The sequence below is a fragment of the Leuresthes tenuis genome, unplaced genomic scaffold, assembly GCF_036924035.1.
Source record: "Leuresthes tenuis unplaced genomic scaffold, fLeuTen1.0.hap1 SCAF_21, whole genome shotgun sequence".
Taxonomy (NCBI): Eukaryota; Metazoa; Chordata; class Actinopteri; order Atheriniformes; family Atherinopsidae; genus Leuresthes; species Leuresthes tenuis.
Window position 1 is genome coordinate 6,713,907 of NW_027325375.1, and position 15,282 is coordinate 6,729,188.

The 15,282-nt window shown below is 42.6% G+C and overlaps 22 non-coding genes across 22 annotated transcripts; all 22 read left to right on the forward strand.

The window, feature by feature from the left end:
• Positions 1-18: 18 nt before the first annotated feature.
• trnay-gua (transfer RNA tyrosine (anticodon GUA)) lies at positions 19-107 on the forward strand. Its single transcript is given in 2 exon segments — positions 19-55; positions 72-107. It is a non-coding gene; the product is annotated as a tRNA-Tyr (tRNA).
• Positions 108-221: 114 nt separating this feature from the next.
• trnar-acg (transfer RNA arginine (anticodon ACG)) lies at positions 222-294 on the forward strand. Its single transcript has one exon. It is a non-coding gene; the product is annotated as a tRNA-Arg (tRNA).
• A 1,321-nt stretch (positions 295-1,615) lies between these two features.
• Positions 1,616-1,687, forward strand: trnah-gug (transfer RNA histidin (anticodon GUG)). The gene has a single exon. It is a non-coding gene; the product is annotated as a tRNA-His (tRNA).
• Positions 1,688-2,098: 411 nt separating this feature from the next.
• trnay-gua (transfer RNA tyrosine (anticodon GUA)) lies at positions 2,099-2,187 on the forward strand. The gene is given in 2 exon segments: positions 2,099-2,135; positions 2,152-2,187. It is a non-coding gene; the product is annotated as a tRNA-Tyr (tRNA).
• Positions 2,188-2,301: 114 nt separating this feature from the next.
• Positions 2,302-2,374, forward strand: trnar-acg (transfer RNA arginine (anticodon ACG)). Its single transcript has one exon. It is a non-coding gene; the product is annotated as a tRNA-Arg (tRNA).
• Positions 2,375-3,261: 887 nt separating this feature from the next.
• Positions 3,262-3,333, forward strand: trnah-gug (transfer RNA histidin (anticodon GUG)). The gene has a single exon. It is a non-coding gene; the product is annotated as a tRNA-His (tRNA).
• A 411-nt stretch (positions 3,334-3,744) lies between these two features.
• Positions 3,745-3,833, forward strand: trnay-gua (transfer RNA tyrosine (anticodon GUA)). The gene is given in 2 exon segments: positions 3,745-3,781; positions 3,798-3,833. It is a non-coding gene; the product is annotated as a tRNA-Tyr (tRNA).
• A 114-nt stretch (positions 3,834-3,947) lies between these two features.
• Positions 3,948-4,020, forward strand: trnar-acg (transfer RNA arginine (anticodon ACG)). Its single transcript has one exon. It is a non-coding gene; the product is annotated as a tRNA-Arg (tRNA).
• A 1,272-nt stretch (positions 4,021-5,292) lies between these two features.
• On the forward strand, positions 5,293-5,364 carry trnah-gug (transfer RNA histidin (anticodon GUG)). Its single transcript has one exon. It is a non-coding gene; the product is annotated as a tRNA-His (tRNA).
• A 411-nt stretch (positions 5,365-5,775) lies between these two features.
• On the forward strand, positions 5,776-5,864 carry trnay-gua (transfer RNA tyrosine (anticodon GUA)). Its single transcript is given in 2 exon segments — positions 5,776-5,812; positions 5,829-5,864. It is a non-coding gene; the product is annotated as a tRNA-Tyr (tRNA).
• Positions 5,865-5,978: 114 nt separating this feature from the next.
• On the forward strand, positions 5,979-6,051 carry trnar-acg (transfer RNA arginine (anticodon ACG)). Its single transcript has one exon. It is a non-coding gene; the product is annotated as a tRNA-Arg (tRNA).
• Positions 6,052-6,948: 897 nt separating this feature from the next.
• trnah-gug (transfer RNA histidin (anticodon GUG)) lies at positions 6,949-7,020 on the forward strand. Its single transcript has one exon. It is a non-coding gene; the product is annotated as a tRNA-His (tRNA).
• Positions 7,021-7,431: 411 nt separating this feature from the next.
• trnay-gua (transfer RNA tyrosine (anticodon GUA)) lies at positions 7,432-7,520 on the forward strand. The gene is given in 2 exon segments: positions 7,432-7,468; positions 7,485-7,520. It is a non-coding gene; the product is annotated as a tRNA-Tyr (tRNA).
• Positions 7,521-7,634: 114 nt separating this feature from the next.
• Positions 7,635-7,707, forward strand: trnar-acg (transfer RNA arginine (anticodon ACG)). The gene has a single exon. It is a non-coding gene; the product is annotated as a tRNA-Arg (tRNA).
• Positions 7,708-9,077: 1,370 nt separating this feature from the next.
• On the forward strand, positions 9,078-9,166 carry trnay-gua (transfer RNA tyrosine (anticodon GUA)). Its single transcript is given in 2 exon segments — positions 9,078-9,114; positions 9,131-9,166. It is a non-coding gene; the product is annotated as a tRNA-Tyr (tRNA).
• A 114-nt stretch (positions 9,167-9,280) lies between these two features.
• On the forward strand, positions 9,281-9,353 carry trnar-acg (transfer RNA arginine (anticodon ACG)). Its single transcript has one exon. It is a non-coding gene; the product is annotated as a tRNA-Arg (tRNA).
• Positions 9,354-11,147: 1,794 nt separating this feature from the next.
• Positions 11,148-11,236, forward strand: trnay-gua (transfer RNA tyrosine (anticodon GUA)). Its single transcript is given in 2 exon segments — positions 11,148-11,184; positions 11,201-11,236. It is a non-coding gene; the product is annotated as a tRNA-Tyr (tRNA).
• Positions 11,237-11,350: 114 nt separating this feature from the next.
• On the forward strand, positions 11,351-11,423 carry trnar-acg (transfer RNA arginine (anticodon ACG)). The gene has a single exon. It is a non-coding gene; the product is annotated as a tRNA-Arg (tRNA).
• A 1,606-nt stretch (positions 11,424-13,029) lies between these two features.
• On the forward strand, positions 13,030-13,118 carry trnay-gua (transfer RNA tyrosine (anticodon GUA)). Its single transcript is given in 2 exon segments — positions 13,030-13,066; positions 13,083-13,118. It is a non-coding gene; the product is annotated as a tRNA-Tyr (tRNA).
• Positions 13,119-13,232: 114 nt separating this feature from the next.
• trnar-acg (transfer RNA arginine (anticodon ACG)) lies at positions 13,233-13,305 on the forward strand. Its single transcript has one exon. It is a non-coding gene; the product is annotated as a tRNA-Arg (tRNA).
• A 1,301-nt stretch (positions 13,306-14,606) lies between these two features.
• Positions 14,607-14,678, forward strand: trnah-gug (transfer RNA histidin (anticodon GUG)). The gene has a single exon. It is a non-coding gene; the product is annotated as a tRNA-His (tRNA).
• Positions 14,679-15,089: 411 nt separating this feature from the next.
• On the forward strand, positions 15,090-15,178 carry trnay-gua (transfer RNA tyrosine (anticodon GUA)). The gene is given in 2 exon segments: positions 15,090-15,126; positions 15,143-15,178. It is a non-coding gene; the product is annotated as a tRNA-Tyr (tRNA).
• Positions 15,179-15,282: the final 104 nt, after the last annotated feature.

The window sequence follows — 15,282 nt, forward strand, 5'->3', positions numbered from 1 at the left end:
GAACCTCGGCCGTCGCTCCCTTCGATAGCTCAGTTGGTAGAGCGGAGGACTGTAGGTGCCCAACACCAGTTATCCTTAGGTCGCTGGTTCAATTCCGGCTCGAAGGATGGGTTGAGCTTATGTGTACAGAGACTCTGAAGGCCTACTCCTGTAAACCTTTAAAAGCTGTTGGAAGGGCCCTTTCTGGGGAAACTCTGCCACACTCCTTTTGCTTTCATGAAGGGCTAGTGGCGCAATGGATAACGCGTCTGAGTACGGATCAGAAGATTCTAGGTTCAACTCCTAGCTAGCTCGGCATGCAAGCTTCAGCTTCTGATGTTTCTCAGCTCTCCCACTGCTGCAGAACAGGAAACCTTTAAAACTTCTTCTCTCTACTCCCTGAGTATCCCAGCACACTTATGCCCCAAAGATGCCACACACCGTCTTATCTTGCAGCACCAAAAGGAAAGTTCCTCTTCCGCTTTGTCTTTCCTGTCAATGATTTTGCTCCAAACACAAAAAAACATACATCGAAGCCACATGCAGCAGAGCTAGATATACTATCCTTGGGATTTGAAGGTGTTTTCAATCACATAATTGGGGAAAAGATGCAAAATTCAAGATTCAAGAGGCTGTATTTATCCCGAAGGAAACTGCTGTGCAACAGTTATGGAACAAGGGGGAAAGTACAAAACAAAACAAAACAAAACAAAACAAAACAAAACAAAACAAAACAAAACAAAACAAAACAAAACAAAACAAAACAAAACAAAACAAAACAAAACAAAACAAAAAAAACCAATAAAATAAAGCTGACCACACACAACAGAAAGCAGCAACCTGCCGTGATCATATAGTGGTTAGTATTCTGCGTTGTGGTCGCAGCAACCCCTGTTAGAATTCGGGTCATGGCAAACCGAGGTAGAATTGCAGTTTATAGTAACAGTTATGGAACAAGGGGGAAAGTACTAAATAAAATAAAATAGAAAAATAAGATAAAATAAAGCTAACCGCGGAAAGCAGATACCTGCCGTGATCGTATAGTGGTTAGTACTCTGCGTTGTGGTCGCAGGAACCCTGGTTAGAATTTGGGTCATGGCAAACCTAGGTAGAAATGCAGTTTGTAGTTTAATCCCGAAGGAAACTGCTGTGCAACAGTTATGGAACAAGGAGGAAAGTACTAAATAAAATGAAATAGACAAATAAGATCAAATAAAGCTAACCGCAGAAAGCAGCAACCTGCCGTGATCATATAGTGGTTAGTATTCTGCGTTGTGGTCGCAGCAACCCCTGTTAGAATTCGGGTCATGGCAAACCGAGGTAGAATTGCAGTTTGTAGTAACAGTTATGGAACAAGGGGGAAAGTACTAAATAAAATAGAAAAATAAGATAAAATAAAGCTAACCGCGGAAAGCAGCAACCTGCCGTGATCGTATAGTGGTTAGTACTCTGCGTTGTGGTCGCAGGAACCCCGGTTAGAATTCGGGTCATGGCAAACCTAGGTAGAAATGCAGATTGAAGTTTAATCCCGAAGGAAACTGCTGTGCAACAGTTATGGATCAAGGGGGAAAGTACTAAATAAAATAAAATAGACAAATAAGATAAAATAAAGCTAACCACACACAACTGAAAACCTGCCGTGATCGTATAGTGGTTAGTACTCTGCGTTGTGGTCGCAGCAACCCCGGTTCGAATCCGGGTCACGGCAAACCTAGGTAGAAATGTATTTTTGCATTGCTGAAAAAAGTTGCCACTTTGAGCTTGAACGTCTCCATCTTTTTGGGAATTTCTGTCTAAAGGCATCTGTCCCACATCAAACGCCTGAAAGTATCAACATCTGTGTTGGACGAAGTGGAGACTTACCCATATAGATGCCAGATATGTTTTGTAACGACTAAATGCATGTTAGAAACTGATGCTGGTTTTATCTGAAACGCATCCGAAACTGATGGTTTCTCATCACTTTTTGCATTTATTTAACTGATAAACAGGCCAAGCCCCTGGCTCCTTTCCATAACTCATTTGGTACAGCACAGAACTGCAGGTGTCCCAGGACACTTAGCTAAAGCCTCATCACTTGCATTCCTACAGCTGATGACAAGAACCTCTGCCGTCGCTCCCTTCGATAGCTCAGTTGGTAGAGCGGAGGACTGTAGGTGCCCAACACCAGTTATCCTTAGGTCGCTGGTTCAATTCCGGCTCGAAGGATGGGTCGAGCTTATGTGTACAGAGACTCTGAAGGCCTACTCCTGTAAACCTTTAAAAGCTGTTGGAAGGGCCCTTTTTGGGGAAACTCTGCCACACTCCTTTTGCTTTCATGAAGGGCTAGTGGCGCAATGGATAACGCGTCTGAGTACGGATCAGAAGATTCTAGGTTCAACTCCTAGCTAGCTCGGCATGCAAGCTTCAGCTTCTGATGTTTCTCAGCTCTCCCACTGCTGCAGAACAGGAAACCTTTAAAACTTCTTCTCTCTACTCCCTGAGTATCCCAGCACACTTATGCCCCAAAGATGCCACACACCGTCTTATCTTGCAGCACCAAAAGGAAAGTTCCTCTTCCGCTTTGTCTTTCCTGTCAATGATTTTGCTCCAAACACAAAAAAACATACATCGAAGCCACATGCAGCAGAGCTAGATATACTATCCTTGGGATTTGAAGGTGTTTTCAATCACATAATTGGGGAAAAGATGCAAAATTCAAGATTCAAGAGGCTGTATTTATCCCGAAGGAAACTGCTGTGCAACAGTTATGGAACAAGGGGGAAAGTACAAAACAAAACAAAACAAAACAAAACAAAACAAAACAAAACAAAACAAAACAAAACAAAACAAAACAAAACAATAAAATAAAGCTAACCACACACAACAGAAAGCAGTAACCTGCCGTGATCATATAGTGGTTAGTATTCTGCGTTGTGGTCGCAGCAACCCTGGTTAGAATTCGGGTCATGGCAAACCGAGGTAGAATTGCAGTTTGTAGTAACAGTTATGGAACAAGGGGGAAAGTACTAAATAAAATAAAATAGAAAAATAAGATAAAATAAAGCTAACCGCGGAAAGCAGCAACCTGCCGTGATCGTATAGTGGTTAGTACTCTGCGTTGTGGTCGCAGGAACCCCGGTTAGAATTCGGGTCATGGCAAACCTAGGTAGAAATGCAGATTGAAGTTTAATCCCGAAGGAAACTGCTGTGCAACAGTTATGGATCAAGGGGGAAAGTACTAAATAAAATAAAATAGACAAATAAGATAAAATAAAGCTAACCACACACAACTGAAAACCTGCCGTGATCGTATAGTGGTTAGTACTCTGCGTTGTGGTCGCAGCAACCCCGGTTCGAATCCGGGTCACGGCAAACCTAGGTAGAAATGTATTTTTGCATTGCTGAAAAAAGTTGCCACTTTGAGCTTGAACGTCTCCATCTTTTTGGGAATTTCTGTCTAAAGGCATCTGTCCCACATCAAACGCCTGAAAGTATCAACATCTGTGTTGGACCAAGTGGAGACTTACCCATATAGATGCCAGATATGTTTTGTAACGACTAAATGCATGTTAGAAACTGATGCTGGTTTTATCTGAAACGCATCCGAAACTGATGGTTTCTCATCACTTTTTGCATTTATTTAACTGATAAACAGGCCAAGCCCCTTGGTCCTTTCCATAACTCATTTGGTACAGCACAGAACTGCAGGTGTCCCAGGACACTTAGCTAAAGCCTCATTACTTGCATTCCTACAGCTGATGACAAGAACCTCGGCCGTCGCTCCCTTCGATAGCTCAGTTGGTAGAGCGGAGGACTGTAGGTGCCCAACACCAGTTATCCTTAGGTCGCTGGTTCAATTCCGGCTCGAAGGATGGGTTGAGCTTATGTGTACAGAGACTCTGAAGGCCTACTCCTGTAAACCTTTAAAAGCTGTTGGAAGGGCCCTTTCTGGGGAAACTCTGCCACACTCCTTTTGCTTTCATGAAGGGCTAGTGGCGCAATGGATAACGCGTCTGAGTACGGATCAGAAGATTCTAGGTTCAACTCCTAGCTAGCTCGGCATGCAAGCTTCAGCTTCTGATGTTTCTCAGCTCTCCCACTGCTGCAGAACAGGAAACCTTTAAAACTTCTTCTCTCTACTCCCTGAGTATCCCAGCACACTTATGCCCCAAAGATGCCACACACCGTCTTATCTTGCAGCACCAAAAGGAAAGTTCCTCTTCCGCTTTGTCTTTCCTGTCAATGATTTTGCTCCAAACACAAAAAAACATACATCGAAGCCACATGCAGCAGAGCTAGATATACTATCCTTGGGATTTGAAGGTGTTTTCAATCACATAATTGGGGAAAAGATGCAAAATTCAAGATTCAAGAGGCTGTATTTATCCCGAAGGAAACTGCTGTGCAACAGTTATGGAACAAGGGGGAAAGTACAAAACAAAACAAAACAAAACAAAACAAAACAAAACAAAACAAAACAAAACAAAAAAAAAACAATAAAATAAAGCTGACCACACACAACAGAAAGCAGCAACCTGCCGTGATCATATAGTGGTTAGTATTCTGCGTTGTGGTCGCAGCAACCCCTGTTAGAATTCGGGTCATGGCAAACCGAGGTAGAATTGCAGTTTATAGTAACAGTTATGGAACAAGGGGGAAAGTACTAAATAAAATAAAATAGAAAAATAAGATAAAATAAAGCTAACCGCGGAAAGCAGATACCTGCCGTGATCGTATAGTGGTTAGTACTCTGCGTTGTGGTCGCAGGAACCCTGGTTAGAATTTGGGTCATGGCAAACCTAGGTAGAAATGCAGTTTGTAGTTTAATCCCGAAGGAAACTGCTGTGCAACAGTTATGGAACAAGGAGGAAAGTACTAAATAAAATGAAATAGACAAATAAGATCAAATAAAGCTAACCGCAGAAAGCAGCAACCTGCCGTGATCATATAGTGGTTAGTATTCTGCGTTGTGGTCGCAGCAACCCCTGTTAGAATTCGGGTCATGGCAAACCGAGGTAGAATTGCAGTTTGTAGTAACAGTTATGGAACAAGGGGGAAAGTACTAAATAAAATAGAAAAATAAGATAAAATAAAGCTAACCGCGGAAAGCAGCAACCTGCCGTGATCGTATAGTGGTTAGTACTCTGCGTTGTGGTCGCAGGAACCCCGGTTAGAATTCGGGTCATGGCAAACCTAGGTAGAAATGCAGATTGAAGTTTAATCCCGAAGGAAACTGCTGTGCAACAGTTATGGATCAAGGGGGAAAGTACTAAATAAAATAAAATAGACAAATAAGATAAAATAAAGCTAACCACACACAACTGAAAACCTGCCGTGATCGTATAGTGGTTAGTACTCTGCGTTGTGGTCGCAGCAACCCCGGTTCGAATCCGGGTCACGGCAAACCTAGGTAGAAATGTATTTTTGCATTGCTGAAAAAAGTTGCCACTTTGAGCTTGAACGTCTCCATCTTTTTGGGAATTTCTGTCTAAAGGCATCTGTCCCACATCAAACGCCTGAAAGTATCAACATCTGTGTTGGACCAAGTGGAGACTTACCCATATAGATGCCAGATATGTTTTGTAACGACTAAATGCATGTTAGAAACTGATGCTGGTTTTATCTGAAACGCATCCGAAACTGATGGTTTCTGATCACTTTTTGCATTTATTTAACTGATAAACAGGCCAAGCCCCTGGCTCCTTTCCATAACTCATTTGGTACAGCACAGAACTGCAGGTGTCCCAGGACACTTAGCTAAAGCCTCATCACTTGCATTCCTACAGCTGATGACAAGAACCTCTGCCGTCGCTCCCTTCGATAGCTCAGTTGGTAGAGCGGAGGACTGTAGGTGCCCAACACCAGTTATCCTTAGGTCGCTGGTTCAATTCCGGCTCGAAGGATGGGTCGAGCTTATGTGTACAGAGACTCTGAAGGCCTACTCCTGTAAACCTTTAAAAGCTGTTGGAAGGGCCCTTTTTGGGGAAACTCTGCCACACTCCTTTTGCTTTCATGAAGGGCTAGTGGCGCAATGGATAACGCGTCTGAGTACGGATCAGAAGATTCTAGGTTCAACTCCTAGCTAGCTCGGCATGCAAGCTTCAGCTTCTGATGTTTCTCAGCTCTCCCACTGCTGCAGAACAGGAAACCTTTAAAACTTCTTCTCTCTACTCCCTGAGTATCCCAGCACACTTATGCCCCAAAGATGCCACACACCGTCTTATCTTGCAGCACCAAAAGGAAAGTTCCTCTTCCGCTTTGTCTTTCCTGTCAATGATTTTGCTCCAAACACAAAAAAACATACATCGAAGCCACATGCAGCAGAGCTAGATATACTATCCTTGGGATTTGAAGGTGTTTTCAATCACATAATTGGGGAAAAGATGCAAAATTCAAGATTCAAGAGGCTGTATTTATCCCGAAGGAAACTGCTGTGCAACAGTTATGGAACAAGGGGGAAAGTACAAAACAAAACAAAACAAAACAAAACAAAACAAAACAAAACAAAACAAAACAAAACAAAACAAAACAAAACAAAACAAAACAATAAAATAAAGCTAACCACACACAACAGAAAGCAGTAACCTGCCGTGATCATATAGTGGTTAGTATTCTGCGTTGTGGTCGCAGCAACCCTGGTTAGAATTCGGGTCATGGCAAACCGAGGTAGAATTGCAGTTTGTAGTAACAGTTATGGAACAAGGGGGAAAGTACTAAATAAAATAAAATAGAAAAATAAGATAAAATAAAGCTGACCGCGGAAAGCAGCAACCTGCCGTGATCGTATAGTGGTTAGTACTCTGCGTTGTGGTCGCAGCAACCCCGGTTAGAATTCGGGTCATGGCAAACCTAGGTAGAAATGCAGATTGAAGTTTAATCCCGAAGGAAACTGCTGTGCAACAGTTATGGATCAAGGGGGAAAGTACTAAATAAAATAAAATAGACAAATAAGATAAAATAAAGCTAACCACACACAACTGAAAACCTGCCGTGATCGTATAGTGGTTAGTACTCTGCGTTGTGGTCGCAGCAACCCCGGTTCGAATCCGGGTCACGGCAAACCTAGGTAGAAATGTATTTTTGCATTGCTGAAAAAAGTTGCCACTTTGAGCTTGAACGTCTCCATCTTTTTGGGAATTTCTGTCTAAAGGCATCTGTCCCACATCAAACGCCTGAAAGTATCAACATCTGTGTTGGACCAAGTGGAGACTTACCCATATAGATGCCAGATATGTTTTGTAACGACTAAATGCATGTTAGAAACTGATGCTGGTTTTATCTGAAACGCATCCGAAACTGATGGTTTCTCATCACTTTTTGCATTTATTTAACTGATAAACAGGCCAAGCCCCTGGCTCCTTTCCATAACTCATTTGGTACAGCACAGAACTGCAGGTGTCCCAGGACACTTAGCTAAAGCCTCATCACTTGCATTCCTACAGCTGATGACAAGAACCTCTGCCGTCGCTCCCTTCGATAGCTCAGTTGGTAGAGCGGAGGACTGTAGGTGCCCAACACCAGTTATCCTTAGGTCGCTGGTTCAATTCCGGCTCGAAGGATGGGTCGAGCTTATGTGTACAGAGACTCTGAAGGCCTACTCCTGTAAACCTTTAAAAGCTGTTGGAAGGGCCCTTTTTGGGGAAACTCTGCCACACTCCTTTTGCTTTCATGAAGGGCTAGTGGCGCAATGGATAACGCGTCTGAGTACGGATCAGAAGATTCTAGGTTCAACTCCTAGCTAGCTCGGCATGCAAGCTTCAGCTTCTGATGTTTCTCAGCTCTCCCACTGCTGCAGAACAGGAAACCTTTAAAACTTCTTCTCTCTACTCCCTGAGTATCCCAGCACACTTATGCCCCAAAGATGCCACACACCGTCTTATCTTGCAGCACCAAAAGGAAAGTTCCTCTTCCGCTTTGTCTTTCCTGTCAATGATTTTGCTCCAAACACAAAAAAACATACATCGAAGCCACATGCAGCAGAGCTAGATATACTATCCTTGGGATTTGAAGGTGTTTTCAATCACATAATTGGGGAAAAGATGCAAAATTCAAGATTCAAGAGGCTGTATTTATCCCGAAGGAAACTGCTGTGCAACAGTTATGGAACAAGGGGGAAAGTACAAAACAAAACAAAACAAAACAAAACAAAACAAAACAAAACAAAACAAAACAAAACAAAACAAAACAAAACAATAAAATAAAGCTAACCACACACAACAGAAAGCAGTAACCTGCCGTGATCATATAGTGGTTAGTATTCTGCGTTGTGGTCGCAGCAACCCTGGTTAGAATTCGGGTCATGGCAAACCGAGGTAGAATTGCAGTTTGTAGTAACAGTTATGGAACAAGGGGGAAAGTACTAAATAAAATAAAATAGAAAAATAAGATAAAATAAAGCTAACCGCGGAAAGCAGCAACCTGCCGTGATCGTATAGTGGTTAGTACTCTGCGTTGTGGTCGCAGGAACCCCGGTTAGAATTCGGGTCATGGCAAACCTAGGTAGAAATGCAGATTGAAGTTTAATCCCGAAGGAAACTGCTGTGCAACAGTTATGGATCAAGGGGGAAAGTACTAAATAAAATAAAATAGACAAATAAGATAAAATAAAGCTAACCACACACAACTGAAAACCTGCCGTGATCGTATAGTGGTTAGTACTCTGCGTTGTGGTCGCAGCAACCCCGTTTCGAATCCGGGTCACGGCAAACCTAGGTAGAAATGTATTTTTGCATTGCTGAAAAAAGTTGCCACTTTGAGCTTGAACGTCTCCATCTTTTTGGGAATTTCTGTCTAAAGGCATCTGTCCCACATCAAACGCCTGAAAGTATCAACATCTGTGTTGGACCAAGTGGAGACTTACCCATATAGATGCCAGATATGTTTTGTAACGACTAAATGCATGTTAGAAACTGATGCTGGTTTTATCTGAAACGCATCCGAAACTGATGGTTTCTCATCACTTTTTGCATTTATTTAACTGATAAACAGGCCAAGCCCCTGGCTCCTTTCCATAACTCATTTGGTACAGCACAGATCTGCAGGTGTCCCAGGACACTTAGCCAAAGCCTCATTACTTGCATTCCTACAGCTGATGACAAGAACCTCTGCCGTCGCTCCCTTCGATAGCTCAGTTGGTAGAGCGGAGGACTGTAGGTGCCCAACACCAGTTATCCTTAGGTCGCTGGTTCAATTCCGGCTCGAAGGATGGGTCGCGCTTATGTGTACAGAGACTCTGAAGGCCTACTCCTGTAAACCTTTAAAAGCTGTTGGAAGGGCCCTTTTTGGGGAAACTCTGCCACACTCCTTTTGCTTTCATGAAGGGCTAGTGGCGCAATGGATAACGCGTCTGAGTACGGATCAGAAGATTCTAGGTTCAACTCCTAGCTAGCTCGGCATGCAAGCTTCAGCTTCTCATGTTTCTCAGCTCTCCCACTGCTGCAGAACAGGAAACCTTTAAAACTTCTTCTCTCTACTCCCTGAGTATCCCAGCACACTTATGCCCCAAAGATGCCACACACCGTCTTATCTTGCAGCACCAAAAGGAAAGTTCCTCTTCCGCTTTGTCTTTCCTGTCAATGATTTTGCTCCAAACACAAAAAAACATACATCGAAGCCACATGCAGCAGAGCTAGATATACTATCCTTGGGATTTGAAGGTGTTTTCAATCACATAATTGGGGAAAAGATGCAAAATTCAAGATTCAAGAGGCTGTATTTATCCCGAAGGAAACTGCTGTGCAACAGTTATGGAACAAGGGGGAAAGTACAAAACAAAACAAAACAAAACAAAACAAAACAAAACAAAACAAAACAAAACAAAACAAAACAAAACAAAACAAAACAAAACAAAACAAAAAAAACCAATAAAATAAAGCTAACCACACACAACAGAAAGCAGCAACCTGCCGTGATCATATAGTGGTTAGTATTCTGCGTTGTGGTCGCAGCAACCCCTGTTAGAATTCGGGTCATGGCAAACCGAGGTAGAATTGCAGTTTATAGTAACAGTTATGGAACAAGGGGGAAAGTACTAAATAAAATAAAATAGAAAAATAAGATAAAATAAAGCTAACCGCGGAAAGCAGATACCTGCCGTGATCGTATAGTGGTTAGTACTCTGCGTTGTGGTCGCAGGAACCCTGGTTAGAATTTGGCTCATGGCAAACCTAGGTAGAAATGCAGTTTGTAGTTTAATCCCGAAGGAAACTGCTGTGCAACAGTTATGGAACAAGGAGGAAAGTACTAAATAAAATGAAATAGACAAATAAGATCAAATAAAGCTAACCGCAGAAAGCAGCAACCTGCCGTGATCATATAGTGGTTAGTATTCTGCGTTGTGGTCGCAGCAACCCCTGTTAGAATTCGGGTCATGGCAAACCGAGGTAGAATTGCAGTTTGTAGTAACAGTTATGGAACAAGGGGGAAAGTACTAAATAAAATAAAATAGACAAATAAGATAAAATAAAGCTAACCGCGGAAAGCAGCAACCTGCCGTGATCGTATAGTGGTTAGTACTCTGCGTTGTGGTCGCAGCAACCCCGTTTCGAATCCGGGTCACGGCAAACCTAGGTAGAAATGCAGATTGAAGTTTAATCCCGAAGGAAACTGCTGTGCAACAGTTATGGATCAAGGGGGAAAGTACTAAATAAAATGAAATAGACAAATAAGATAAAATAAAGCTAACCACACGCAACTGAAAACCTGCCGTGATCGTATAGTGGTTAGTACTCTGCGTTGTGGTCGCAGCAACCCCGTTTCGAATCCGGGTCACGGCAAACCTAGGTAGAAATGTATTTTTGCATTGCTGAAAAAAGTTGCCACTTTGAGCTTGAACGTCTCCATCTTTTTGGGAATTTCTGTCTAAAGGCATCTGTCCCACATCAAACGCCTGAAAGTATCAACATCTGTGTTGGACGAAGTGGAGACTTACCCATATAGATGCCAGATATGTTTTGTAACGACTAAATGCATGTTAGAAACTGATGCTGGTTTTATCTGAAACGCATCCGAAACTGATGGTTTCTCATCACTTTTTGCATTTATTTAACTGATAAACAGGCCAAGCCCCTGGCTCCTTTCCATAACTCATTTGGTACAGCACAGATCTGCAGGTGTCCCAGGACACTTAGCTAAAGCCTCATTACTTGCATTCCTACAGCTGATGACAAGAACCTCTGCCGTCGCTCCCTTCGATAGCTCAGTTGGTAGAGCGGAGGACTGTAGGTGCCCAACACCAGTTATCCTTAGGTCGCTGGTTCAATTCCGGCTCGAAGGATGGGTCGCGCTTATGTGTACAGAGACTCTGAAGGCCTACTCCTGTAAACCTTTAAAAGCTGTTGGAAGGGCCCTTTTTGGGGAAACTCTGCCACACTCCTTTTGCTTTCATGAAGGGCTAGTGGCGCAATGGATAACGCGTCTGAGTACGGATCAGAAGATTCTAGGTTCAACTCCTAGCTAGCTCGGCATGCAAGCTTCAGCTTCTCATGTTTCTCAGCTCTCCCACTGCTGCAGAACAGGAAACCTTTAAAACTTCTTCTCTCTACTCCCTGAGTATCCCAGCACACTTATGCCCCAAAGATGCCACACACCGTCTTATCTTGCAGCACCAAAAGGAAAGTTCCTCTTCCGCTTTGTCTTTCCTGTCAATGATTTTGCTCCAAACACAAAAAAACATACATCGAAGCCACATGCAGCAGAGCTAGATATACTATCCTTGGGATTTGAAGGTGTTTTCAATCACATAATTGGGGAAAAGATGCAAAATTCAAGATTCAAGAGGCTGTATTTATCCCGAAGGAAACTGCTGTGCAACAGTTATGGAACAAGGGGGAAAGTACAAAACAAAACAAAACAAAACAAAACAAAACAAAACAAAACAAAACAAAACAAAACAAAACAAAACAAAACAAAACAAAACAAAACAAAACAAAACAAAACAAAACAAAACAAAAAAAAACAATAAAATAAAGCTAACCACACACAACAGAAAGCAGCAACCTGCCGTGATCATATAGTGGTTAGTATTCTGCGTTGTGGTCGCAGCAACCCCTGTTAGAATTCGGGTCATGGCAAACCGAGGTAGAATTGCAGTTTATAGTAACAGTTATGGAACAAGGGGGAAAGTACTAAATAAAATAAAATAGAAAAATAAGATAAAATAAAGCTAACCGCGGAAAGCAGATACCTGCCGTGATCGTATAGTGGTTAGTACTCTGCGTTGTGGTCGCAGGAACCCTGGTTAGAATTTGGCTCATGGCAAACCTAGGTAGAAATGCAGTTTGTAGTTTAATCCCGAAGGAAACTGCTGTGCAACAGTTATGGAACAAGGAGGAAAGTACTAAATAAAATGAAATAGACAAATAAGATCAAATAAAGCTAACCGCAGAAAGCAGCAACCTGCCGTGATCATATAGTGGTTAGTATTCTGCGTTGTGGTCGCAGCAACCCCTGTTAGAATTCGGGTCATGGCAAACCGAGGTAGAATTGCAGTTTGTAGTAACAGTTATGGAACAAGGGGGAAAGTACTAAATAAAATAAAATAGAAAAATAAGATAAAATAAAGCTAACCGCGGAAAGCAGCAACCTGCCGTGATCGTATAGTGGTTAGTACTCTGCGTTGTGGTCGCAGCAACCCCGTTTCGAATCCGGGTCACGGCAAACCTAGGTAGAAATGCATTTTTGCATTGCTGAAAAAAGTTGCCACTTTGAGCTTGAACGTCTCCATCTTTTTGGGAATTTCTGTCTAAAGGCATCTGTCCCACATCAAACGCCTGAAAGTATCAACATCTGTGTTGGACGAAGTGGAGACTTACCCATATAGATGCCAGATATGTTTTGTAACGACTAAATGCATGTTAGAAACTGATGCTGGTTTTATCTGAAACGCATCCGAAACTGATGGTTTCTCATCACTTTTTGCATTTATTTAACTGATAAACAGGCCAAGCCCCTGGCTCCTTTCCATAACTCATTTGGTACAGCACAGATCTGCAGGTGTCCCAGGACACTTAGCTAAAGCCTCATTACTTGCATTCCTACAGCTGATGACAAGAACCTCTGCCGTCGCTCCCTTCGATAGCTCAGTTGGTAGAGCGGAGGACTGTAGGTGCCCAACACCAGTTATCCTTAGGTCGCTGGTTCAATTCCGGCTCGAAGGATGGGTCGCGCTTATGTGTACAGAGACTCTGAAGGCCTACTCCTGTAAACCTTTAAAAGCTGTTGGAAGGGCCCTTTTTGGGGAAACTCTGCCACACTCCTTTTGCTTTCATGAAGGGCTAGTGGCGCAATGGATAACGCGTCTGAGTACGGATCAGAAGATTCTAGGTTCAACTCCTAGCTAGCTCGGCATGCAAGCTTCAGCTTCTGATGTTTCTCAGCTCTCCCACTGCTGCAGAACAGGAAACCTTTAAAACTTCTTCTCTCTACTCCCTGAGTATCCCAGCACACTTATGCCCCAAAGATGCCACACACCGTCTTATCTTGCAGCACCAAAAGGAAAGTTCCTCTTCCGCTTTGTCTTTCCTGTCAATGATTTTGCTCCAAACACAAAAAAACATACATCGAAGCCACATGCAGCAGAGCTAGATATACTATCCTTGGAATTTGAAGGTGTTTTCAATCACATAATTGGGGAAAAGATGCAAAATTCAAGATTCAAGAGGCTGTATTTATCCCGAAGGAAACTGCTGTGCAACAGTTATGGAACAAGGGGGAAAGTACAAAACAAAACAAAACAAAACAAAACAAAACAAAACAAAACAAAACAAAACAAAACAAAACAAAACAAAACAAAACAAAAAAAAACAATAAAATAAAGCTAACCACACACAACAGAAAGCAGCAACCTGCCGTGATCATATAGTGGTTAGTATTCTGCGTTGTGGTCGCAGCAACCCCTGTTAGAATTCGGGTCATGGCAAACCGAGGTAGAATTGCAGTTTATAGTAACAGTTATGGAACAAGGGGGAAAGTACTAAATAAAATAAAATAGAAAAATAAGATAAAATAAAGCTAACCGCGGAAAGCAGATACCTGCCGTGATCGTATAGTGGTTAGTACTCTGCGTTGTGGTCGCAGGAACCCTGGTTAGAATTTGGGTCATGGCAAACCTAGGTAGAAATGCAGTTTGTAGTTTAATCCCGAAGGAAACTGCTGTGCAACAGTTATGGAACAAGGAGGAAAGTACTAAATAAAATGAAATAGACAAATAAGATCAAATAAAGCTAACCGCAGAAAGCAGCAACCTGCCGTGATCATATAGTGGTTAGTATTCTGCGTTGTGGTCGCAGCAACCCCTGTTAGAATTCGGGTCATGGCAAACCGAGGTAGAATTGCAGTTTGTAGTAACAGTTATGGAACAAGGGGGAAAGTACTAAATAAAATAAAATAGAAAAATAAGATAAAATAAAGCTAACCGCGGAAAGCAGCAACCTGCCGTGATCGTATAGTGGTTAGTACTCTGCGTTGTGGTCGCAGGAACCCCGGTTAGAATTCGGGTCATGGCAAACCTTGGTAGAAATGCAGATTGAAGTTTAATCCCGAAGGAAACTGCTGTGCAACAGTTATGGATCAAGGGGGAAAGTACTAAATAAAATAAAATAGACAAATAAGATCAAATAAAGCTAACCACACACAACTGAAAACCTGCCGTGATCGTATAGTGGTTAGTACTCTGCGTTGTGGTCGCAGCAACCCCGGTTCGAATCCGGGTCACGGCAAACCTAGGTAGAAATGTATTTTTGCATTGCTGAAAAAAGTTGCCACTTTGAGCTTGAACGTCTCCATCTTTTTGGGAATTTCTGTCTAAAGGCATCTGTCCCACATCAAACGCCTGAAAGTATCAACATCTGTGTTGGACCAAGTGGAGACTTACCCATATAGATGCCAGATATGTTTTGTAACTACTAAATGCATGTTAGAAACTGATGCTGGTTTTATCTGAAACGCATCCGAAACTGATGGTTTCTCATCACTTTTTGCATTTATTTAACTGATAAACAGGCCAAGCCCCTGGCTCCTTTCCATAACTCATTTGGTACAGCACAGAACTGCAGGTCTCCCAGGACACTTAGCTAAAGCCTCATTACTTGCATTCCTACAGCTGATGACAAGAACCTCTGCCGTCGCTCCCTTCGATAGCTCAGTTGGTAGAGCGGAGGACTGTAGGTGCCCAACACCAGTTATCCTTAGGTCGCTGGTTCAATTCCGGCTCGAAGGATGGGTCGAGCTTATGTGTACAGAGACTCTGAAGGCCTACTCCTGTAAACCTTTAAAAGCTGTTGGAAGGGCCCTTTTTGGGGAAACTCTGCCACACTCCTTTTG